Source organism: Pseudopipra pipra, chromosome 18 (assembly GCF_036250125.1).
Source record: "Pseudopipra pipra isolate bDixPip1 chromosome 18, bDixPip1.hap1, whole genome shotgun sequence".
Classification (NCBI taxonomy): domain Eukaryota; kingdom Metazoa; phylum Chordata; class Aves; order Passeriformes; family Pipridae; genus Pseudopipra; species Pseudopipra pipra.
Genome location: NC_087566.1, coordinates 11,573,493 through 11,598,609, shown reverse-complemented (window position 1 = coordinate 11,598,609; position 25,117 = coordinate 11,573,493). Strand labels below are relative to the sequence as shown.

The window sequence follows — 25,117 nt, the reverse complement described above, 5'->3', positions numbered from 1 at the left end:
GGATGCTAGGATCCCTTCTGTTCTCCTGAGAGCTTTGCTTGTCTTGGCTTTGAAGTGACCAGAGAACAGAACAAACAGAAAACCTCTCAGTCTCCCCCCCCCACCCCTTCACCTCCTCTGGACCTTAACTGCTGCATTATGCAAAATGAAAACATGAATCAATAGAGAAGTTTAAAAACATGCTATGGAGGGACAATCAATTTTTAATGCTTGGTAATTCATTAGGTTGCTGTTTTGCTAAAGAAGTACTTTTAGCAGTGACAGCATTGTATCCACTCACAGAACAACAGCTCCTCTCGCGTTCTCTGAACCTGCACTAACTTTTGGTCCTCCTTCCCGGACAGTTTCACATTTTTGTTGTGTAAAACTTATTTGTACACCATCCAATGCAGCTCCAGCACTCCCCTGCTGATGGACCAGCTCTGTGCCCTGAAGAACGTAAGTCTCATTTTGGTTTCCTGGCTGGGATGTGGTTGTTGGAGCTGGGTCCTGTTTGTGGCTCTGACCTGTGTTTTCCAAGAAGCCACAGACCCTCCTGCCTCAGTTTCCTTATCTGTTGGGAAGGTTCAGTGGGAATAAACCCCTGTGGCCTTGCAAGAAAAGTTGCAATCAGAAACTAGGAAGAACTGGATGAAATTTTGGGTGTTGTTTTGTTTTGTTTTTTTTTAAAAGAATGTCAGATTTTCCAGTTTATAATTTCTTATTGAAATTTGTGACTGTGTGAAGCTGCACTTTGTTCTAGAGTAGCCTTTAGTCTGTAATAGCACTTTTCAGTAAAAGCTCTTTACTGAGTACTGAAGAATGATGGTTGATAACATTCTGTCCATTTTGCAGATGAGAAATTTTCAATGTGCTTTAGGTTTATTTGCCCAAGATCATTCAGCAGGGTCGATGGAATTGGGATATGGATATTGTTTGCAGAGTCCAGCCTAACATTTATCCACTGGATTGCTTCTCTTAATTAAATGTTGTATAAGAAAGGAGGAGGGGGAAGTATTGATCTCCTAAACCCAGACTTCTTTTTTGTTTCATTTTAAATTAACTGCCTATGTGCTACTCATAGTAATGAATTTGTGAATGTATTAATTTTTAAAAAAATTACTACTAACATAAATCATGGTGTCTGGAGTGAATTTGTCTGTTCTAAAGGCTACCTGTTCACCTGCTGGGTGTACTGGAACTGCAAATGTCTCCCTGCTGGAAAGGGTCTCTGTTGCTCAACAGTCTTAAACCTTCTATATAAATGTATGTACCATACACTACTCCCTGTGATTTGGTAAATTTGGCTTATTTGAAGATTAAGTGGGTAGAGTTAACACTGCTGTGTTATCATGCTGGATGAATTAAAATCAGAACAAAGAAACAACTGTGGAACAGTTTTATGGGTTTTTTTGTAGGGCAGTTGGGTACAGCTTTTGTGTTTTAAAGGGAAGCTGTCCTGGAGGCAGTTGTTCCTGTTAATAATGTGCCCAGATGAGCTTTTTGGGATGTGAATCTCTTCCAGTTGATGTGCTGTACAGTCACAGAGGGACAAGAGAGCTGTTGCCCTGGCAAGCTACATCCTGGATAGTTTCAGGATGCAATAAGTGGCTGACCCAAACAAATGAAGGAATGAAGCCTTTGAATAACTTACAGTAGAATATCTTTTCTTACCCTATCAGCCATAATCCAGTGTCTGCCTCACCTGAACTGCCTGTGCTCTGTGGGCTTGAGGATTCCTCCCAGGGAGGAAATACAAGCGGGGATTTTATAAACCTTAGAGTAACATCCTGTACAAACACTGCTGATAAGGGAGAGGGAGCTGGAAGGAAGGGTTGATCCTTCGTGTCAGATCCATCATAGCTCTGATGGCTCAAATGCACTGCAGTTTATTTCCTGCAGTAGGGGGAAGTCACACCTTTCTCTCATAGTTCCAAAAGGTGAAGTTTCTTATGCAGCCAGGGTACAGCAGCCCTGCTCAGTGACTTCTTGGTAGATATTGATCCCAGCTCTTAGATGCAAATGAGATCTTTGCCAGCTTTGACATTGATAGTTGCTAATTATCACAAACCCTAAACCTTCTGCATAGGTTACAACCCTTCTAATTTGAAAAAAATTTCTGTTTAATTTCTGTAAATACTGTTAAAAGGAAATAAAGCAGATAGAGAGCTCCAAGCTGCTGATATTTTCATAATCTAACGCCAGACGTTTTATAAATACATCATTTTTTTCTTGATATATGGATTATGGAAATTATCTTAAAATAAAACAGAACAATTTAGAAAGCAGAACAAGGCAGGAAGACAAGCTGTCTGTGATGATGAGAGCTCAAAGAATCAAACAGTGAATGAGGTCACTGTGCTGCTGACACCACTGGAGTGACACACTTGTGTCTGTGGGGCTCAGGTGGTTCCATTGACCCTCCGTGGAAAAATTGCTCTGAGCAGAAAGCAGGAAACGATGCTGAAAACATAATATTTGTGTACTGTAAATAAACAAATACCCACATTCCATTAAACATGACTGGCAGTGTTGGTGCAACAAGTGTGTGGCATTGGAAGTGACACCAAACAACTGGAGCATTGCCTGGTTCTGATCTGCAGGAATTGCTGCTGGCCAGGTCCTGAGCACCAGCTCCACTGAACAATTCCCAAACAGCTGCCAGGCCAGACATCCAACTGGACACAGCAGAGTGATGCAGCATTTGAGGCAGCACAAAGGAGAAGCCTCCTTCTCCTTCCTCCTCACCCCACTTTTTAGCCACTTCCAGAGGTGTTGTCTCCCCTCCCCTCCCCATATTGTGATTTGTGGAACTGAAATTTAGTCTGTTAGATAAAGAGTTACCAGAGCATTTAGCCAGTGTCGTTGATCTTTAATATTTTATTTAATAGCATTTAAGAGACCATGCTGCTGTTGGAAATTATGTTTTCTCAGCTCTGACTTCTGTAACTAAGTAACAGGAAATTTTCCCTAACACTGTAATGTGTGCATGGGACTGGGCTCCAGTTGAGTTGGAGGGCATGTTAAGCCCTGTGTGCTTTGGTGTTTTGTTAGTATTTATGAGATCTTACTCCAGGCCCTGTAGGAGACTTATAGATTATACTGCAGGAATTTACTGTGAGGTTTTTGTGCCTTTTTCTTAAGCATCTGATAGCCCATTTTGCCTGGACTGCATGGGTCTGGAATCTGATCTAGCATGGCCATTTCTATCCCTTTTCCTTACAATCTCAAAGAATGACTGTCAGAAAAGAGTCTTTATGTACATTAATGTTGGAATTGGGTTTGTGGATATTTTTTTTTTCATCTTAAATGGAAGAAATTATTTAGCCACAAAAAGAGGAAAACCAAAATCAGAGAGTATTTCTTCAATTAGTGGATTTGGATATTGTTTCTGGAGAGGTTATAATGCCATGGGTAGTTTTCAGCCCCCTCATCTACATGAAATTATTTTCTGAAAGAAGGTCTTTTGTGCACCAGGGAAGGTGTCTGGAGCAAAGCATTCACTTGTGCTGGTGTTTTTTGGGTTTTTCCCAGCCTAGTTTGCCTACTTTGTAGCTCTTCTTTGTAGAAGTCAGATCAGAGGCTGTAGGATTTCTCAGGCATCTGAATGAGGGAGGAAGAAGTGAAGAGGCTTAAAAAAAACCCAACACAGTGAGAAGGTGGAGTGGAAAACAAAGGGAGGGAGGTAAATCAGAAACCTTGATGATAAACCTACAGAATTAAGAGGTAGCATCCATTTATTTTCCACAAGCAAAAGGGACTCTACTATTGTCTGTCCAGGCTTGCATATTCTAATTGTTTGGTGTACGTGACAGCTTGGTTGATGCAATACTGAGTTCAGAAATTCTCTTTGTTAGATACTGATGAATGACAGCATCCTTAGTTCATTGTCTTTGGTCCTGTCTTTGTCCTCAGTAATATATTACAATTTAGCTTTTCACAAGCTTGTAATTCATGGACTACTGCCCCTTCCAAACTAAAATTTACAAGTAAGCAAAAAGGGACTGTCTTTGACATCAAATCTGCCTTGAGGGCAAAAATATTTTGTTTGTGGTGTGTAATACTTGGCAGGAGAACAGAATTTTCATAGCAATCATGGCTCTTAGAAAAATACAGATTTGAGGCATGTAGCACTGTTTATTGTCTTTTTATTCTCTGCAACAGTCATTAAAAGTATAATTGCTGGCATTAACTAGGAAGAATAATATGTGTCCATGAGCTGCAGTGCTTCTAGATGTCCATGTTTTTCCTATTGTCAGAATTCCTCAATTTACTGGAATAACTTCAGGGCTGAAAAGGTTTTCTTTCCTGATGGGTCGGTGCAATATACCTAAATTCAGATAGGTGGTAAATCTTTTCTCACGTGCATAAATCCCACTTTTGCAATCCAGTACAAGTGTGCACGGGGAAAAAAAAAATCTATTTGGATTTTTATAGTCCCATCAAGCCTACTTTATGGAAGAAGGCCTGTGAAATCCCACAGGAATGTTCCACTACCACTATCCATCATTATTGGGTTGATAATGGGCTGTTGTTACATAAGCAATAAAAACACCAAGTAAATACTTCGAGGGAGTTCTCACAACATCCTACTCTGTGTTGCACCTCTCTTAAAATTACCACGCACACATTTGAAAGGGCAGGAGAGAAACGTAAGGAACAAACCAGATTATTTCCCTCATGAGTAATTGCAACCATTTACGTACAGTGAGAAATGCTTAAAATGCATCTTAAAGCTCTACCTTTTTGTGTCAGTGTAGGATTTATGCTCGAGGAAGAGCATGTGAACAAAGATGAATTGGAACTGGAGCAGGCAAAAAGCAAGGGCCATATGAATAAACCAGGAGTTTGGGGAGCTTATGTTACGAAACATTAAAAGAGCTTATTATTTGTTGTCTAATAGTGACAAAATGACAAGGTAAGTCTGATTTCATGACTAATTCTGACTCTTAGAGTTTTTAAAGTTAAGCATGTGCTTAGTGCTCCAATTCAAACCCCAAGAGATTGTCAGGATGATAGAAGGGTTTAGAAATGTTATAAAGCTGTTCATTTTTAGTGTAACTTTTCCACAGCATCTGTCTGGCCAAGGTTTAACCTGGCTTCAGTTCTTACCTTATAGAAGTGCTTCATGGTTGAATTCAGTAATTTTCAATGCTGAAAAGTGCTGCATGAATGCCATTTTTGTAAGAAAACACCTTTTTCTTTTCAGTCTTTACATGGTACCTGTGGTATTTTTCTCAGTGTGGGTGATTGAATATTTTTAAATGCAGAGTTCCTAACTAAAAGATATATCTGCTCTGGAAGCCCAAGGTTTCTCCTGATCTCTCACTGCCACAATATTTGGTGTATTGTGAATAGTTCTGCTGTTTATTTTTAGGTTTTTCCCAAAGGTGTTCTTGGGAAAAGCAGAATCTTATTTCAAATTGTTATTACTGTGGGGCCAAATACATTGGGTTATTATTTGTGCTGTCTCAAGAATACCTGGGCAGGTTTATGCCAAATAAAAGACAGTCATGAAAATGGGGTGGAATCATCCAGGGAAATTTAACACTTTAATAGCAAACCCAAAGGGGAATGTCTGTTATTAAATTGAAGAGATGGGGAAGTGATTTAAAGAACATAACAATTGATAGAACTCGCTAAGAGCCACGTAAGGATAATTTAAAGCATGGTGTGTGTTTGTTTGATTCAACTATGAAGAGAAAATTGAAGTTACATCTGTGTACTTAGCAGCAAAACTTCATTAAAAGTTAAAATAATAAACAACATGTGCCTCAAAAAACCATCCATACCACGGTCATGTGAAGGGAGAAAAGAGAGCAGGCACAAAACTGAAGACAACCAAAGAGTGACAGTCCCTCTTGCATCTGCTTCAAGTAATGAGCTATTAACAGATATTCAATTTTTCTCAATAAAGGTACAAAAGAAGGTCATGCTAATAAGTGGCTACATTTATGGTAAGTTTTTCCCGTTAAAGATGATCTACTTTTTGCCATCACTTTGTGTTCTTTTCGATTTATCTCTGTTACCTGGACTGCTCATCATGGATTACTGTTGCCCTTTCCATCCTTTCAGTCTCCAGGAGGATTGCAGAGCAGCTCTGCTGGAGCCCACCCTGAAGATCAGGTTGCAAACGATTAAGCCCGCAGCAAACAGGCTTATTTTGTTTTCTTAGTCACAGGGCTGTTTTTGTACACAACCTGCATGTTTGTCTCCAGGCAATTTTGTTTGATACTGGGGGTGTTTAAGCAATTCATCCCCAGTGAGGTTTGGAGGCACAGAGTCTGAAGGTTTGGGGGCACAGAGTCTGAAGGTTTGGGGGCACAGAGTCTGGAGGTTTGGGGGCACAGAGTCTGGAGGTTTGGGGGCACAGAGTTGGAGGTTTGGGGGCACAGAGTTGGAGGTTTGGGGGCACAGATTCTGAAGGTTTGGGGGCACAGAGTCCCCAGCTTCTATTGTCTCCTGGCTCTGTATGTACAAGTCTGTTTAGAATGGAACAGTAGGAGTTTGCCTTTTACAGGCACAGGATTAATGGTTAAGAAATTTTAAAGGTGTTTATATTCCATAGATACGTTATTTCATATTTCAGGGATTCATATGATGCACTTTGTCTTTCATCTTGGGATTTCAAAGAACTCGCAGACGTTAATTAATAAACTCTTCCTGCACGTCTCCTTGGTAAGAACAATTAGTATCCCCATTTTGTTTAGGAGGGCACGTGATTTTCCCAGGTTTCTTTAATGAGCTGGTGACAGAGCTGAGAATCAAAAGTGGATGTTCTGCCCACACCATAGCTCTGCTCCACTGAGTAAAGTCACCAGTAAACATGTAGGTTTCTGTGCAGTGCATCTGAAAGGTTTCCAGTCATTTCCTGCCGCAGAAATTAAAAACAAATTAATAACCAAAAATAAATACAGCAGTTGTGTACTGGGGAGTGATGAAACAACATTTAGTGAAAAGGACACAAATAGTTTTATTGACTGCTTTAACAGGTGGTGTAGTTGCCTGCAGGAAGGCAGCAAGTATGTCTGGCTCACTTTGCAAATACTCATTTTATCTCCTTTCTGGACACAGTGGAGGCAGAAGTCAAGATTTAGAGCTAGCAGGGAGTTGTTCCTGTTGCAGAAGAACAAACTGCATTTATTCCAGTTGCTGAAAGAGGTTTTCACTGTTGTTGGCTCAGAAGGATTGGTGAAGCAACGTGGCTTGTAATACCTTCCTTAGTCTTCTCCCTTTGTGTTGCTGTCATCCAGATGTGAAGATATTCTTATTTGTTTGTTACATAACAGGATTCACTTGCTTCCCATCCTTATTTGATAATGTACTTGTCTGTAAGATAGTCTCGGGATTGTGTGGGACTCAGTCTGATCACCTGGGGTTGTGTTTATGTTGGACCTGACCTGAAGATTTCTGGACTCACCTGTGATGACTTAAATTAATCTCTGATTATGAACCATTGATGACTTCTTCTCTTAGCTTGAATAGCACAGGTGTATGCTTTTGACCTGAAAGTCTTCCAGCTGGAATTTCTAGGGATGTTATGACTGGAATCTGAATCATGCAGACCTATGAAGGGTGATGGAGAGGAATGTCAGATCTGCTACAACCTTAAAAATAAAGAAAAAAAAACTCTTTCTTTGGCTGAGAGGGAATTCTCCTGGTCCTAAAAATCCTGCTGAGAATCAAAGCATTGCTGGAGGTTTTTAAGGAATGGTTCTTTCTGAGAAAATCAGGCCAGGATTTGCCTTTTTTATCTAGAATTTAGAGGAGAAAGTATATTTAAAGACATCCATTCTCTTCCTACATGAACAGTGGCTCGAATTTAGCGTGCTGTCTGCACTGGAAGTTTATTAATGTAATCACTCAAGCTGCAGATAGTTAAAACATTGAAGGAATCAGGCTGGCAGTGAGCCTAATCACCGTGCAAAACCAAGCCATACCACAGCAATATTAACCTTTCCCGTCTGGAGCTTTCTTAGTTTCCCTCTAGTGTGCTTATCTAAGCTTGCCAGCAGAATATGCAAGGTAAAGACTTACAGGAGATGCGGTGGTGTGGTTTTTTTTTTGTTTTGTTTATCTTTAATTGGATTTGTGTGTTCCAATATTTGCACTAATGGCTTTCCTGCAGAATTAAAATAGAACGTGTTCTGATTTGCTCCGGGGAAGGTAGGAGGTGGAAGGTCAGTGTGAAAATGGTACCTTGATTCATAGAGTCATAGAATCATAGAACCATTTAGGTTGGAGAAGACCTCCAAGACCATTGAGTGCAGCCTTTGACCGATCATCACCCCCGGGGTAGTTCTCCTTCTCCAGGAAGGGAATGGCAGTGCAAGGTTAGGCAGCAAATCCCTTTGAGGTGTTGTGGTGATCCCTTTAAGGTGGCAGAACTCTGCCCAAATAACCTAGATCTGTTCACACCCTCTTTACAGACTCCCCAGATCCATCACCATGGGAGTGGGACTTTCACAAGCTGAGTCAACCTCATCCTTTCCTCTCCCCCTGTGGTGTCTCACTGAAGTCACATCCCAAATGCATCTTTTCAGCCTGACCTGCTTCCTCCCTCCTACTTTCACCAGTGTCTTAGGGTGGGACCATGGAGCAGAGGAGGCTCCATGGGCAAAAAGGCAACTGGGAATGTGCTGGTCAGGAAGGCCTTAGCAGAGGAATTGCACAGACTGTACATCAGCCCTGGACTTTGGCCATTCCTGTTCCGTGCTCTGGTTATCTTGCTCTTCTCAGCCTTAGAGAGGAGAAGTATTTTTCTCCTCACACACATGTACAGTTGTGGTGGTTTGAGCCCCCACAAAAATCCAATTTCCAGGCTTCCCCCACCCCTTCCCACAATTTTATCTCAACACCGAAGAGAAACTTTCAGGCAGACACCTCTATGGGGGGGCAAGGGAAAAATATACATTTATTACTATACAAACAAATACAGTCCTACCATGACTGTGGATTCCATATTCTGGAAGAGAAAGGGTATTGTCCTGAACCACTCCAGTTCTGACCTTCCAATTGAATCATTACCTTGATGAAGACTCCTTTGCATCCATTTTGACATAGTTGAAGTAATCACTTAAATGCTACTCCAGTACTTGCATCAGCAGTTAGAAATACATGATTTTGGTGTGTGTGAGAGAGAGAAAAAGCAAAAAACTTTTTCTACAAAATTTTTTATACCAGTTCAAGATGGAATTTAAGTTTGTGGAGCTCAGTCAGTCTAGATTGCTTTAGACAGAAGATTTGTATTAAAAACTTTGACTGGCAGTGATAAAGAAACAAGATATCCAGGAGAAATAGAATTTAGCTATGACGAAAAATACTGTCAGCTTCAAGGAATCTTCAAAGTAACCACATTCCTTAAATGATGGAAAGTAGAAAATTGCAATGAATCTCAATTTCATTAACTGGATCAAAGTAGAAGATAGATGTGACTTGCATATCATCAATTCTATCCTTTTGCTTATACAGGATGCAGATGGAGGCTGGAGAAAAAGAAAATCCTTTAACTAATCTTCATATGACTTAATAGGAAAGTCAAAGTAAATTGATTCTCACTTCCTGGGCTTAATTCTGGACCTGTGATAATTTAGTTATTTAACTTGCCTCTATTCAAAGAGCTCCCCTGGAAAAGGGCAAGTGTCAGCAGCTATTACAGGCACAGTTCCATATGAAATGAAGGTGGAAGCACAGATGTATGTGGGGTTCAGGTGGTCTGTAAATGACTCACAGGAAAAGCAAGTGGGAAGTCAAGGTAAATTTGCTGTAAGTCTAGCCAGAGAAAGGACCAGTTATAGCACCAGCACAGAGAGACCATGATGAATGACTAATGCTCAGGCAGTATGGGAATTTAGTAATAAGTTATAAAAATCAGATGGAGAAAGAAAGCTTTCTGGTTTTAGTATCTGTCTCAGAGTGGATACAAATTACATCTTAGAATGCCCATTTCTCCATTCACTGTAAGAGGATCCAGTCAACTAGATCAAGTGGAGGTGTTTATATACCTCTAATGATAAATAAAATAATCTCATGAAGATTTACATTTTCAATCTTGCATAATAAATGTGATTAATTTTTAATAATAAACAACTTTAATCTCTATAATTGCAATACAGTTTGAAAAATGTTTTCTAGTAAGTGTTGATGCATCATTCCTAATTTCCATATAGATGGTCCAAGATTCTTAGTGCCTGAAGGAATAGTTGTGTTTCTTACACTAAATGGTGGCTTGGACCTGAAGACTCGAGTCCAGTGTGGACACATCTCTCTCTGATTTTATACTCCACAGGCTGAAAAATCTCTTGATTAGCCCATTAGTGCATGGCCAGGATGACAGATTACTCACCTGTAGAGCTAAAGCTGTGGACTGCAGTGTTTTTGGAAGGCAGGGGGAAGCCTGCAGTGCTCAGGTGGCTGTGCTGTAGGGCTGGTCTGTTTGCTAATGTTTTTGGCTGCATATGTAGGCACAGATCCAGCCAGGCTTATGTCAAAGGCTTGCACTGGGGGGAAAAAAAAAGGCTTTCTCTCTGCAGGTTCAATTTCTGTTTTGGCAGATACATTTAAGCTTGGTCATGACATCACTTATAATTATCAGCAGAGCCCTGGGAGCGGCCGATCACAGAATTAACGCCGGACACGCGAGGTGTTGGAATTACTGCCCCTGGGAGAGGACAGGAAAATCATGGGCTGTGCAATGCAGGCTCAAAAGGCCTGTTTGTCTAGTGCTGGGAGATTCTGTTTTTGCCAAAAATGGTGCTTTTGCCGCTGCCAAAATAGGGATGTCAAACTCAGATGGTTTGGCTATTATTGAAGGATCCCAGCTGTTACCAAATGCCTTCTGGCTTTTTTGGTTTGGGTTTCAGGTTTCTTTACAGGGATGAATCTTTAGTCCTTGTCCTTGTTGTTTATGTCAGAGGAAGTCAGACGTTTCCCTGACTGTCATTTTCTCATAAAAAGCCACCTCAAATCCTTTTTAAAGGATTTACATTTTATGTTGATAATACTTAGGGCTTAAAGGCCTGATTCTCCTTAGACTTGTGGTAGTATCACTCAGGGATAATGCCAGTAAGAAAGATATTAGTTACATGTGTGAAATGAAAGCAAAATTGGTCTGGCTGATACATAATTCATTTAAATAAAAATCAACAGCCCCATGGAAAATATAGGTATTATATTTTCTCGTGTGCAGTTCCTGCAGAATGATGCAGTGGCTTGTTCATACATGCCTGATAAAAATTGAGGTATAAATGCTTTGCTGGATGGGAATGTAGCTGTGGCAGCTTTGTTCATCTCGTGCCACATGGACCATGGAGTCCTTTGTACTTTCAGAAAACCAGAATGTAAACTATGCATTAATATATGTGGCGTTGTGAATTTGGTGATGAAAATGAACATTCTAGAAGCTTCAGCACTAATGGATATCGGGTGCTCATAAAGGCTTTTTTTTCTTCTTAGTCAGGAGATTTACAGAGGTTTGAGTTGACAGTTAATGCAGAGCTTCCTTATAGTCTGTGGAAAAAAATGGTTATGTGCACGTTTAGCACAAGAGTGACTTCTTATACCAGTTTTCCAGTACATAATTGCAGCATGAATAAAATGGAGAAATCACCCTGCCTTAGGCAAAATAAGCTTTTTCTAATTTGTAAACTAGATATCTTCGTTAAAGAAATACTTGGTAACATGGAGATGTCATAAAAAAAAATAAACAAAGCGATTATTCCATCTAGAGAGACAGATTTGTATTTCTCCCAAGAATCACATTTCTTGCTCTTGCTGCAGTATTTATTGACATGCTCTGTGATGCCCTGTATTCTTACACATACAGTTAGAAGTGGTTTTCAAATGTGACACACCAACATGAGTGGTTTGCATCAGAACTTCCTGCCCGGAAGGTACCAAAGTAAAGTGGCTTTGAATTTATCATGAAAACTTTGACAGCAGACTCCTCTCATTGAATTTAGGATGGGTTTCTGCAGCTAGGTGTTTAACTAATTAAATTCAGAGCAATTTGGCACAGTAGCTAAAAATATGGGAACCCTCAAGACTGCAGTGCTCTGGAGAATTGGTGTCAGCTGAAGCAAGAACCATTATGAAAATTAGAGTGATTGAGAATTTTTTAAGCTGAGAGGGCAAACCAATGTGATACTGGATGCATAGAGAAGAGCAAAATTAAAGCAAGGATACGGGAAGCGGTAAGAGGCTTTTGCAAATATGAATTTGCTATTTGGAGCTTCTATCAGTGCTAGATTTTGTGAAGAGTTTCAGTTTGGTGGAGGAAGTGTTTGTGTGCTGAGAAGGTTGCAGAATGTCTGCTTCAAAAAGTGAAGAAGGAGCACAAAGTGATGGTGATCTTTGATGGAAAAAAGTGTGGAAAAATAGTCTGGGAGTTTAATAGTTTATAGTGTAATATAATTTTTCTTCAATTTTTTCCCATTGGTTGGGGGGAACATTCTATTGCTTATCAAGTGTTTTTCTCTTGTCAACTGTCTGTTTTCATTTTATCATTCTGGTGATGTAGACTATGGGATGTTTCTGTTCCAGTGCTGGGATTGCATGCCTGGATAGCCTCCAGTACTGCCTATTGTTCCTTCTTACTCTGAGTTGCAAGTGACAAGTGAGCTCTAATTTTTTAATTTAGTTATTAAAAACTCTAATCAACAATCTTCCCATTCACAATCAAGATCACCATTCACCCAAAGCTAGATCTGTGTAATTATCCTCAAGCTAAACTTAGCATTTTCAGTTGTGTTTCCTATTTCCTGTCATAATGGGAATTGTTCAGTCTGGCTAATATTGGAAAGATATCTGAACAGAGATATAAAGAATTGTTTTGTCTGATGACAAACATACCTTACTCATTTATTCTTGATCCTGTGAAAGAGCTGGCAATCCCCAGAGCAGTGTTCATTAGCAGCACAAACTAGTGGAGGAAGCAAGATCATTAGAGGTCACAACCTTGCCACAACTGAGCCAGAAAGTGAGTTTGTGTTTGCATTTTAATCTGGAGATTTTTACATATCACCACAGCTTGATTTCAAAAGGATGTCTGTCCCCTTCTATCTCACCCAGAAGATGGCAGTGGAAATACACCACTCATTTCCTATTACTCTTCCCAACAATGCACCAGGGTTTCCTTCAAGATGGTAGACCTTGTGGAAGACTTGTCTGAAATACCCAGTTCTGGGATGTATTTTGTAACTGGAGGTTTAATATATCTTTACATGAACGTAGTTTGAATGGGTGTTCCAGCTGGGAATGCTGAAATGCCAATCCTGAAATACTCTCGTGCTTCAGAAACCCCAAACTAGAAATGGAAACACTGAATAAAACAATGAAGGTTCAAGCAATCCTGAGGTTTAAACAAAGGGTACAAGTGGCAATGATGGGAGTAGGAGTATAAGGAACATGATATAACATAATTCTAAGAACATAAAATTACTTCAGGATGAAGGTCCACTTAGTCTGTGACTTCCTGGACACAAGGAAGAGCCAGGCAAGTGCACAGTTATTATTTGTGTGCATATTCTTCAGTCTTCAGCAATTTTCTGCTGGGGAGAGTTTCTGAACAAGAGGTGGTGTCCAGAGTAGCTCTTAGTGGATGTTTTACATAGCATGTGCTAAGTAGCTTTGCACAGCAATCTTTTTTCTTATGCAATCTTTTCAAACCAAACAAACAAAACCAAACAAAACCCCCACACTACCTTATATAAACAGATGTGAACTCGTAAATAAATACCCCCATTTTCATCCTGATTGATGCTCCAGATATTAGTGAAGTGAGAGATCTTCACATTTTTTGATGACCTTTCTCATGGACTGTACTTTAAGATTGTTTACTCTGGATCAGAGATTTTCCTTGGTAATGATGCCATTAAAAATGATTTATTTTTTTCTCTTTTGCCACTATAACAAGAAGTGACATCTGCATGTCTGAATTCTGTGGCACACAAACATTTTCCTTTGAAATGCCATGAATCCAAAATGGAATAAAAGATTTCATACTGAATTCAATGTGCAGGGGAGATCCTCACATGACCTGTTGTCCTAAAGACTGATACCCTGGTTGCCTGAAGTCTGATACATTCAGAAAGCTGGTAGAAATCTCTATGCAACTCCACCAGGTGTCATCAGTGGAATATTTTGGGATGGTGCCTAGTCTAACCAATCAGCATATTTTATTCTATGCTTTCAAAAAGTTATTTAGAAGAAGTTCTGATTCTTTCTTTTGAATTCCATTTTATGGAATTCAAGTGACAGCTTGGTTTCAAAACTTGCAATATGATGGACATAATTAGGTAAGGACTGTACAGGGTAATCATCCTTCCTGAAAACTGGTGAGATGAGCAGAACCACCATCAGAGTGGTGGCTGATCTCAGCCTGCTGCTCATGAGACTACTTGTTTCTGAAGCCTGAGCTAAATACTCATTCTCTTCAGATGGCTAAGAAGTAATACTATCAAGCTCATTGTATGTATTTTTGATAGGGTTTGTATTTAATTTATCTTGCGATGACATCCCTTTCAAACACTCAGTTTATTGCAAGATAGTTCTTTAAGTGCCTTTATCCCAAAGTATGCTCTCACCTGTGCAAGCATTCACTCTGCTGCCTGTTGGTTGCTGTGCTCAGAAAAGCCTCTTTTTAAAGTGATTCTGGGCTGGGTCTTCATGTGGCTGAAAGGTAATTTGCTAAATGGCCACAATGGAAACATTCTCCATCGTGTGTGTGAAGAATATTTGGGCTTGTGAAGAGGAAAAGAGCACAGGTAAAGGGTGGCAGAGGGGACCACTCCCATTATCTGAGGAGGGGTTGTGTAGGAAGGAGTGACTGTGAATTCTCTGAGCTTTCTTGCTTTTCCTGTGGTGCCACATAGAATGACTTGCTTCAAATGAACCTTCAATAAGCTGGATATCAAACCAGAGGGACAAGTGTATATTTAGTGTAATTAAAGACACTAAAATCAGGCAGGAAGGGAGATTATCTAGCAAGAACCCTTAATCTGCTGGGAGGACTCTGTTTTTAGTAGCAAGCCCAGTTAATAGATGCAGCAGGGTCTGGAATATTTTTGTTTGCTCCCTGCACTTTGTCATGTGTGCAGCTGCTTCTCCCACTTTGTTTTTATTTAGTCAAAAAAATATCCACAAAAATGAATTGTAGTTCCATCCACTTTTGGTGCTGTCATCATTTGAAACTATTTTTTTCTCCAGTTTTCCAGTTTCCAGTGGCTGGTAAGAGTCTGAATTTTTCGTCTGTGTCCCATAATGGACCCCAAAAAATCATAAGTTTTAGGGCACCTTCTTATGTATTTGGGTCCAGAAATTATTAAAATGCTGGGTTAATACTCCTTCCCTTCACCCAGATTTTCTTTTGGTGGAATATCTCCCATGTCATGCATATTTTCAGGTTCCTGTTTTGTGCATACAGAGCTCTCTCACAGCTCTCAACCTGCAATTACAGCTCTCCCTTATAAATATTTAAATGGCAGTTCAGCTTTCAGACAGAGTACACCAGTGACAAAGATCAAGCTTTCTGACCTTTTGTTAATTTGCTCAGTGAAATAGGATTCCCTTGGTCTCATTTTTTAGTATTTAAGAGAAGAAATTTGCATACAGAGAGGGCGTTGGCTTTTCTCATTCTTGTTGCTGATTTACTTTTGGTACATTTGTTCTAATAGGCCATAAAGGAAAAAGTCACTAAACAGTTTTATCAGTTATGCCTGAGAATATGAAAGACAGAATTTAAGGAAAAGAAAACCATTCAGGCTCTTTATCAAGAAATGACAAGAAATATTTTTTTTATCATGATGGGAAAAATATTCAGAAAACAAAGCAAATGTGTCTGGACCAATGGAGAATTTTGCTACTCCAAATTCATTTGGTGTTGCAGAGTGCTTTGCATGGGGCTGTTTGGTGTTTTGCAGCCCTTCCTGAGGGATTGATGCTCCTCAGAGCATCAGGAAACTCAAAATGGATTTACAGAGAGTGGAATAGCAATAGTTGTTGACTTACTGCTGGAGAAAGGCAAATTTTGTACTTGGCATAGCAAGGATTTTACCCCAGTCAAGGAGGAGTCTGGGGAAAGACTAAGTTTTGATAATCACAGTGATTTGAAGGGACAGGAGGCAGGTTAAAAAGAGAAATCACTCAGTGTGGGAGATGTAAAGTAGAAAGAAATGGCAAAACCAGCTCCCAGGTTGCAGGACCTGATGATCAGGAGGATGTGGCTGTGCTGGCTGTGACTCTGCACTAAGGGAGGGACATAAATTGCTTTTGGAGTAACTAGAAAACCATGACCAAGCTCCAGACTCCTCAAATTACCAGAAAACTAATCAGTGAAATACGCAGCTATAATCACTAACTCGTTGGATTTTCGGAAACTGCAAAATCAAAACTGTATCAGTCATGGTTTTGTAAACACTGGCTAAAGATTTGGGGTTCTTTGTATTTGTTTTGAGCTTGGGGATATTTGAAAAGAAGGAATGCTTGCAGTTCTTGGAGCAGAGGTTGAGGCCAGCCAAATACTGTGACAGCTCTTGTGTTGGCTTCAGAGTTTTTCAGGTTGCTCTTTGTTTCTTCTTTTACGTGCAGCCATAAATGAATGGACACAGCTATAAAGTTGATTAAGGAAGGGACTTAATTAAGGGTTGTAATTAAACCAGGGGAGGAAATTACAAAGGAATTGAAAATTCAGAATGAGCCTGTGTGATGTAAAGGCTAATGGTGTTAAGGCAGTAATCTCTATGAAATAATTGATTCTGTAGCCATTAGTCTTTCCTAATGAGATTAAGGACGAGGTGGCACGATCTTGCTAATTAATTTGTTTTGTGACTTCGAAATATGATGTGATGCTACAAAACTGGGGGTTGTTCAATGCACCAGAAAGCTCTCAGACTGTGAGACAAATATCATCAAAGTTTTTTCATGTTCTCAGTTTTAATATGGCTGGTGGATGATATTTGGCTCAATATTAGAGAAATAAAACAAACATTGCATGGTGTGGCCTCACTGATGGAGAGATACCAGGAGATTTTTCGGATTCACTTCTCCAGGTGGCATCTGAGGTGTTTTGTGAGGACTTCATGCTAACCATTATCAGCACCAAACCTGGTGTGTGGAGCATTTCTAGGAACATTAGTGCAGGAACTATCAAAAATTTTCTGCCATGTTGTTTTACTGGTTGAGTCCTTTCATTAAGAGCAGGGAGTAATAATTTTACAAGTGTTGTAAGGGTTTTTTTCTTTCTCTCACAGTAATTTTCACAATTCCTCAAGGCTCACTTCTTAGGCAGTATCACTCTCTTAAAAGCTTTTTGGTGTTGTAGAAAGCTTGTTACCTCTTCTCAAATCTCTCCCCTGTTCCTGTATATATAATTTACAGTTAACCTCACCCGTATTCCTGTGTCAGTGGTTGTGTAGATCCTCTGTTTTGGATAACATTTGGTGATAATGCAGAATTGTAATAAATATATTATTCTTTTTCAGTGAAAAAGCGAAACATGAAGTCAGATTACAAAGCACAATGAAGTGGTTTTTTTTCTGCTGGCAAGGCTGTATGAAGAGTAGAGGGTGTGTTTATGTGAAGCATTTGTAAAGGTGGTTGCCTGCAGCCAAATCACTGCACTCTGACCCTGTCAGATGTTATCAACTCCACAAGGTCAGGCATGGGCCAGGGACATGGGAGGAAACTAAGGAACCATCTCTGGAAGCTTCAGGCAGTTGTGTCAAAAAAAAAAATCAAAAAAAAGCATTTTATGTTTCTTTGGGGTTTGACTTTTGGATCAGTTCTTTTTGACATATTGAGGAGGAGCTGTGGTGGGGTTCTGGAAGGAGTGATGGTGCTGTGTTTTGGGTAAGATGCAGTTTTTATGCTCATAAAGATCACATAATGCTTTTGCACATTGAAAAACCATTTCAGTGTCACAACGGTTTCAGTTTTTCTTGCTGGTGAAATACACAGGCAGATGTAAAATTTCATAGTTCTTAATTTTTTTTAAAAAGGTTGTATATGAGCTACTATGGACAAATACACCTTGTAAGCTTGTTGAGGCATGAAATATTTTTCTGTGCTGTGAGTAGCAGACTGTGTCATATCCCCTGACTGAAACTCTGCCATACTGCACTGCATTATTTGTTTTATTTATTGCATTGGTTTTTTGTAAGTTTTTTTTTCAACCTAAAAATTTAAAAGGCATTTCCACAGTGCTGCTAATCCAAGGTTTGCCTTATTGTTACCTACTTAGATTTAATGGGACAGTAATAAATTGTAATAACTTAGTTATAGACTGTAAAAAAAATTTACTGTCTTACTTAGCATCTGTATTAAATATGTCTTTCTCTGCACACACCCACACACAGAGTGTGGAGCTGCAGAATTATTGCACATTTTAATACTGCTGATTATTTCACTGAGACTGAGTATTTCTCTGATAGAGGCAGAAGAAAAAGGGTGTGTTAAAAGCAGAGGCAGGTCAGACTAATCCTTTCAATTTAAGAGGAAAGACTGAAGTGTATTGTGTGAAGGATTTATTGAAGTATCTTACATTACAAGCTGAACATTTAAGAACTGCTTTAGTAGACTGATAACATATAATTGTTGACATTTTACCTTCCATGTTCAATGTTATTGTCCTTTGTATAACTTGGCTACTGATTCTTGGGTCACAATTCATTTGTCATCTGCAATTTAAGACCAAAGTCAACTGCTGAATTATTTTTAATGTATAGAGATGATAAAAGATATGACACAGTGACAGCATCTTTCAGATTAATTCCCAAAACTGTTTCACAGTCAAGTCAGGAGTATTGGTGTCATTTGGGTTTGTAATTATGTTTTTTTTTTCATTTTAGAAGTTGGTAAAGTATTTCTACCTCCCCAATAAGAAAGAGTTCAGTTGGCATAAAACACATTGAAACAGTACTTATGCAGAACACAACAGTCAGACTCCACTGGGATTTCCAATTTTAAGGAAACTTTAATGAAGGTGGCACTTTATAGGTTCTCCTGAGAACGTCTGTGTTCAGGTTTAGACCTTTACCTTTCGTTGACATTTGTGTCTTGCTGATCTCAGCTTGAAAGTGAAATATGTAAACTGATAAACTTGGATCCCTGATGGACCATGATAAAATATCACCATGATAAAGTATCATAGACACTTTTCTGTGTCTATACTTTGTGTCCCTGGAATATGAAACAGCATAATAATTCAAGTTTAACATGTCCCAATGCAGTTTTTGGGACTCACACACTGCTTTTTTTCTCTTACTCCTATCTGAAGGTCAGTCACCCCAATATATTAAGGTTTCAGAACTGTTCCTTATGATAACATCTGCTTTCAGTGAATAGCCAATAATGAACCACATGCATTTAATCCCTTTTAGATTATATCCTGAAAAAATATAAACAAAATCTTTTGCACAGGAATGGTGCAAGGAAGGAGATTAAACTATTTAAGATCACTGGAATACTTGCAGGAAGATCAGCTATAAAAGCAACACCAGGAAAGGTTTTTAAATGAATGTATTAAAGGACAGGAAATGTTGGAAGGAAAAAATCCCTAAGGAGATGTTTGTCAGGAAAGTGTCAGTGGCCAGTCAGCTGAACACAAGGAGTGAGTCTATTCAGATTTATTTAATTAGAGTAAATGTATTTTCACCTCCTCACTCATCTTTTATAACCATCTGTTTTCATCTTGTCACTTCCAATGGTCTCCAGAGGCTCCCTGTTTGTTTAGTGAGGATTTCCTGGTGTTTTATCTGTAATATAATGTGCAAGACCATGCCTAGCACACTTTCTTGTGAATTGAAGTGATGCCTGTCCTCAAAAATGGATACTTCCCATGGGCCTAGAGGGAAACTGGAATCATTATTTGTGAAATAATTCGTGTTTTGAACTGCTGTCCAGTGCAAACAGAACAGTAAACCAGATAACTGCCTATCCAGTCCAGGATCATGTTATAAAGTGCAGGGCTTCATGCCAGTGGGACAGAGAAAAAGCTGGAATGTCTTTTCTCATCTTTCCTATGACAGAGATAAGTCTCGGTTTTAAATTAGAACGAAGATACCAAAACACCAAAGCCCCAAATTAGAGGATGAAACTTTAAAGCAGCCTTTCCCCGGGGTTCAGAGCACCCTGTGGGAATGCTCAAACCCCAGCTAAACCACTGGTTTTTATATTTGCTTCTTAATTATGCTGGAGGTGATGTGAAAAAGGATTTAAACCCAAACTTCTTTGCCATTATGAGCATAACCCCTCGGTGCTGTGCTTCCTTTGTCACCCCTTGCTGTGCAGTTGTGCAGAGCTGCCCAGCAGTGATGAGAGTCTGTCTCTTGACCTCGTGGTGAGGATTTTCCTAGAAAGACCTTTCCAGCTTTTCAGCAAACTTTCATAACCTGTGTGTGCTACAGCAGGGATGTCTGGAAAAGGGTCAAATCTTCCTGCTGTTTTTATTCCTTGAAACTTCCCTGAATGAAAACTCTATATGGAGTATTATCGTAAGTTTGTGGCTCTGACAGGTGATTTCTTACCTGCTTTTGCAGCAATACTGCAGATATTAGAGCTGTAGATTTATCTGTCTCCAGTTGACTCCTTGTTGTTTTTACTCAGAGAGCCCTTTGGTAAGGCTGGAATTTCAGAAGAATGGTATTAACTCTTATTAAAAAACACACTTTGATTGCAAATCCTGTGGATGAACACTGAGCTGCAGCTGTGAACTTGCATTTTTAAGACCTGTGCCCCTAAATCCTCCTACTGCCCACGGGCACAATCCTTGCAGCAAAACGTCACCATTAGGGGTGTGAATGTGCTTTGCTTCATTTATGTTTTTAAGAAATAATGCTCTCTCTCAAAAAACCAAACTTTGATAAACTTGCACTGCACCAAGTGACTTCTCCAAACGTATCTTCCCCAGCAAAAGGCTTTGTCATTGTGAAACAGAGTTCTTCAGCAGTCAGCTTGCACCTCAATGAGTCATTCAGATAACCAGGTTCCAGGGAAGATTGAATTACGATCCTGTTCAGCTGACACAAAGCAACCACTGGTTCTTCTCAGGAAACTCATGAATAAGTAAAAGATCCTGTGCTTCCAGGCCCAAACCCAACAGAACTGTGAGGGTGCATCCTTCTCTGGTGATTTCCCATGTCCTACAAGCACAGCCTTGATGTTGCCACCAGAATTAGATTTGTGCTGTTGAAGACATCAAACATTATGTAAGTAAAGGCATTTAAAAATAGATGAAAATGTGGGGGTATGAGTGGAAGTATCTATCATTAACTCCGAACAATCTGTTAGACTGTAACCTCTGATATTTAGCTTGTGCCTATAGGAAGCAATTCATATGCCTTGCCATTCTGTGTGTGGAGGGACACTATCCAAAGGCATTTTTAGAATTCCATTTTAGGGAAAAATAACTCTTTGGAAGAACTTATTCATGCTTATCATCTACTGAGGCCAATAAATATGTCAGCTCTCCTCTGCTGTTACATGACGATTTTCAGCACGAATTCAGGCTCCAGAGGGTGTTGTGCTCCACACATGGAAGATCAAGAGTGATTTCTCTGAGAATTTTTGCAGTTTAGCAGGTGATATAAGAGCAATAAAACAGAAAAACAGTGTGGGAGAAAGTTATGCAACAATGCTGCTGGGGACGGGTGTAACCTTGGGGTGTCACTGGCTGATTAGTTCTTAGTTTTCCAAGGTGCCAGAGCAACTGAGGATTTTAAGGACAGTTGGATACCTTTGGCAAACGCTCATAGGGAAGTTTTTCTTAGCCATAATGAAGAGATGCTTATGTGAAAATGTGGCTATTGAGGGGGCAGAGCTGTTGGGTGAACAGAGGTGGGAACTGATACCTCGGTAGTTTTTAGCAGGATGAAGGGAGGACGAGATCCAAGTGTTGTTTGCTGGGTGGAAGGAGGCTGTTGTCGTGTTTTCCTGCTGACTGCACAGTGTGGGGGGTTGGATCCTGAGGACACTGCCCTGTGTGGGCTGTCTTTGAGCATTTCTGAATTTCTTTCCCTTTGCTGTGTTGCTGAAACGAAACCACCTCTGCAAAAATTGGGGCTCATCAGAGTTTAATTTAATCAGCAAACCTCTCTACTCAGTCTTTTCATTTTCTAGTTAGTGAAATGCAACCCGAATCAAATATTATTGGAAGGTGCCTCATTGCTTCACAGCCCTATTTGCAACAAAATTTATTTCTGAAACTGCTCTTCCAAGAGCTTTTACATCTTTGCACTTATGTTGCCCTCAATCCTGCAAAAAGAGGGATGTGAAGAAGGAGCATATGGTTCAGGGTTGTGAAGAGTTTGTGCAAAAGGGAGGACACAGAGAAAGTTCTCACAGAAATTAACTGCAGAACACCCTCTGTTTTCTCCAAGAGTATGTCTGTGAGGTGGGCAGACCCTGGCTGGACACAAGGTGCCCACCAAGCCCTTCAATCCCTCCCCTCCTCAGCTGGACAGGAGACAGAAAACATAATGAAAGGCTCTTGGACTGAGATAAGGGCAAAGAAAATCACTCAGGAATTGCTGTTGTGGGTAAAACAGACTCTACTTGGGGAAAGTAACTTAATTTATTGCCAAACAAACCAGAGAAATAGAAACTAAACTTAAAACACCTTCCCCAGGGCTCAGTTTAACTTCTGAATTCTCCACCTATGGGGAATGGGGGCTGCATTCTGTCCATCACACTTTGCTGCTCCTTCCTCCTCAGTGGGGGAATTCACACTCTTCCCCTGCTCCAGCATGGGGTCCCTTCCATGGGAGACAGTCCTCCATAAATTCTCCAGTACTTTTTATTTATTTTTATATTTATATTTTTATATTATATATTTATATTATATATTTATATATATATTTATATATTTATGCTTTTATATATTTATGCATTTATATATTTATATGTATATTATTTATATCTTATATTTATATCTTATATTTATATCTATATCTATTTGTATTTATATTTATAATAATTTTTTATTTGGTCTTAAAAGTGAGAAATTCTGAAAAAAAAACCCCACCAAACATCTTTACACGTGTATTTCTTCTGTTTTTTTTTTTAATCAAAGCACCTCTCCTGTTGAATGCTCAGCCTCTCCAATGTATGTGTGTGACAAGTACTGCACTGCACAGGTTTTTGTGCAAGGGATGGCTTGTGAGTAGGCACATAAACCTCCTGCCCCATGCACTGCTCAAATTCTTGATCTTGGGCACCCTTTGGAAGTTTTAAAATTCAACCACGCCAGCAGGAGTTTCTTTCTTGCACTTATTTCCCTGTTGCTCTTCCCCTCAATTCTTCCCATCACTTGAGTGATAGCCCTGTAAATTAAGTCTTCAAAATGGTAAGATTTTTTTGGACAGACCTTTTGCATTCTTATGCAGTGGATCAGGATTCACTACTGTCCATGAAGTGGACAGTCCCATGAGTATCTTTATATGTAATCATCTTAGCAATTTGCTAATCTTCTTCTGAGACTAGGAAGAACAAGTTAATTGCATTCCATGCTGGACTTTACATCGAACTTGGATTCTTTTAAGACTGTCACAATGCTGATGCTATGTTATAATATTTTTTAAATCCTTTTTTTTCTAATTTTTGGGGGTTTTTTTTAATGTTTATGTTTCTTGAAGAAGCAGCTTAAAAATGCACATGATTCTTACTTGTTGCAGGTGGCATTAAAATGGATTGACTTGTGGTGTAAGGAAGGGAAGCTAATTTTGCCTGAGGGGAGAACTGCTTTATTGGATCTTTTCTTGGGTTATGGAGCTAAGCTGTAAACCATTAGGGTCTTACCCAAAGATCAGTGGGAGATATTCCTGTGGTTTCAGGGACTTTGTATTGTGCCTACCTTGATAATTCATGGTCTGTGTGGAGACATTTTGCAAATGGTGATTGATTGCTGGCCAGAATGAAAAATGCTTAGCAGAGAATCAAGTAGTTCTGAATGATCTCAAATTCAGGATTTTTCAAGGTTTCTCAGAAATATGTTGACATTAAATTATGTTTACCTGAAAATTAATTTGAGGTGACTGCTCCCAAACCTTCTTCGAAAAGGAATTTGGGAATGTTGGCTTCACTGACTCCATCCAAAAAGACTTGAAATCTCAAATCTAATGATCCCACTTAAGCCAGGGATTAATGTGAGTTGTGTGGGTGAGACAGCAAAAAACCTCCAGGATTTCTATTTCTATTGATGCTTTGTACAATCTTTGCTGGACACTTGCTGTTAACACAGAGGTATTCTAACAAACTTGCTTGGTTCTATGTCCCTACATTTCTTAGAGGAAATACTGAAACTGAGTTTTTTCACTTGCCCTCTGAAATTAATTTCCTGCAAGGGACCAATGACCACACCCATACTTTTGAGTTTTGTGTTGGGCTTCAGTCAGTGACAACAATGTTTATTCAGCAAGGCTGAATTTATTAGTTTAGATTGGCTTCTGTTGTATGTAATGTATAATTAACCACCACTTTCACGCAGCTTTTGGGGGCACATGAATGCAAAACATTAATGAAACCCCCTGTGTGGTAGGAAGAGCAAATGCTCTTCAGCCAGAACAAATGTGGTTTGAACAAACCAGTCACTTGTTTTCTTTTATTCTGCACAGTTTGGAAATGATCCATCATGTCTGCAGCCTGCAACGTCACAGAAAATATTTGATGAGACCCGGTTTATAGAACAGACACAGATTTCCCAGTCTCATGTCGCCACCTTAAATCAAAAGCATCATCACTGGCAGTTTCTAGTAAGTCCTGTCTTTGTTGTTACAATTTTATGGCAGCTGATGAATTTGAAGACAGGTCTCATTTTGCAATCCATGTTTCTGCCTTTGGTTGGTTGGTGGGGTTTTTTTGTTTGCATGTGCACCAATATCAGAAGGATGGGGATTTCTGAGGGGGAGTGTTTGAGAGAAGGAGGATTTACCTCCACCACCTTCAAAGCAATACATTTTGTATTGATGTCTTAAAACCTTGTAGAATATCAGTAATACTTATATAAAATACATATGTACTTGTGACATAGCTTAAGCATGAAATGAGAATTTAGTAAACAAAAATATGGCATAAGCAGAAATTCCAATGCTTCGTTCTGGATGTTTAAATAAAAGTGCAGGATCCTGTGCTTAATGGTCATGATCAGCAC

The 25,117-nt window shown here is 39.5% G+C and overlaps 1 protein-coding gene across 3 annotated transcripts in view; it reads left to right on the top strand.

Moving 5' to 3' along the window:
• The first annotated feature begins 24,584 nt into the window (after nucleotides 1–24,584).
• Nucleotides 24,585–25,117, top strand: part of RIMBP2 (RIMS binding protein 2) — a 93,114-nt gene continuing 92,581 nt past the window's right edge. For all 3 annotated transcript variants that reach the window (XM_064675218.1, XM_064675214.1, XM_064675213.1), the window contains exon 1: nucleotides 24,585–24,719. The gene's annotated coding sequence lies outside the window, so the exon portion shown is untranslated. The remainder of the gene's footprint in view (nucleotides 24,720–25,117) is intronic.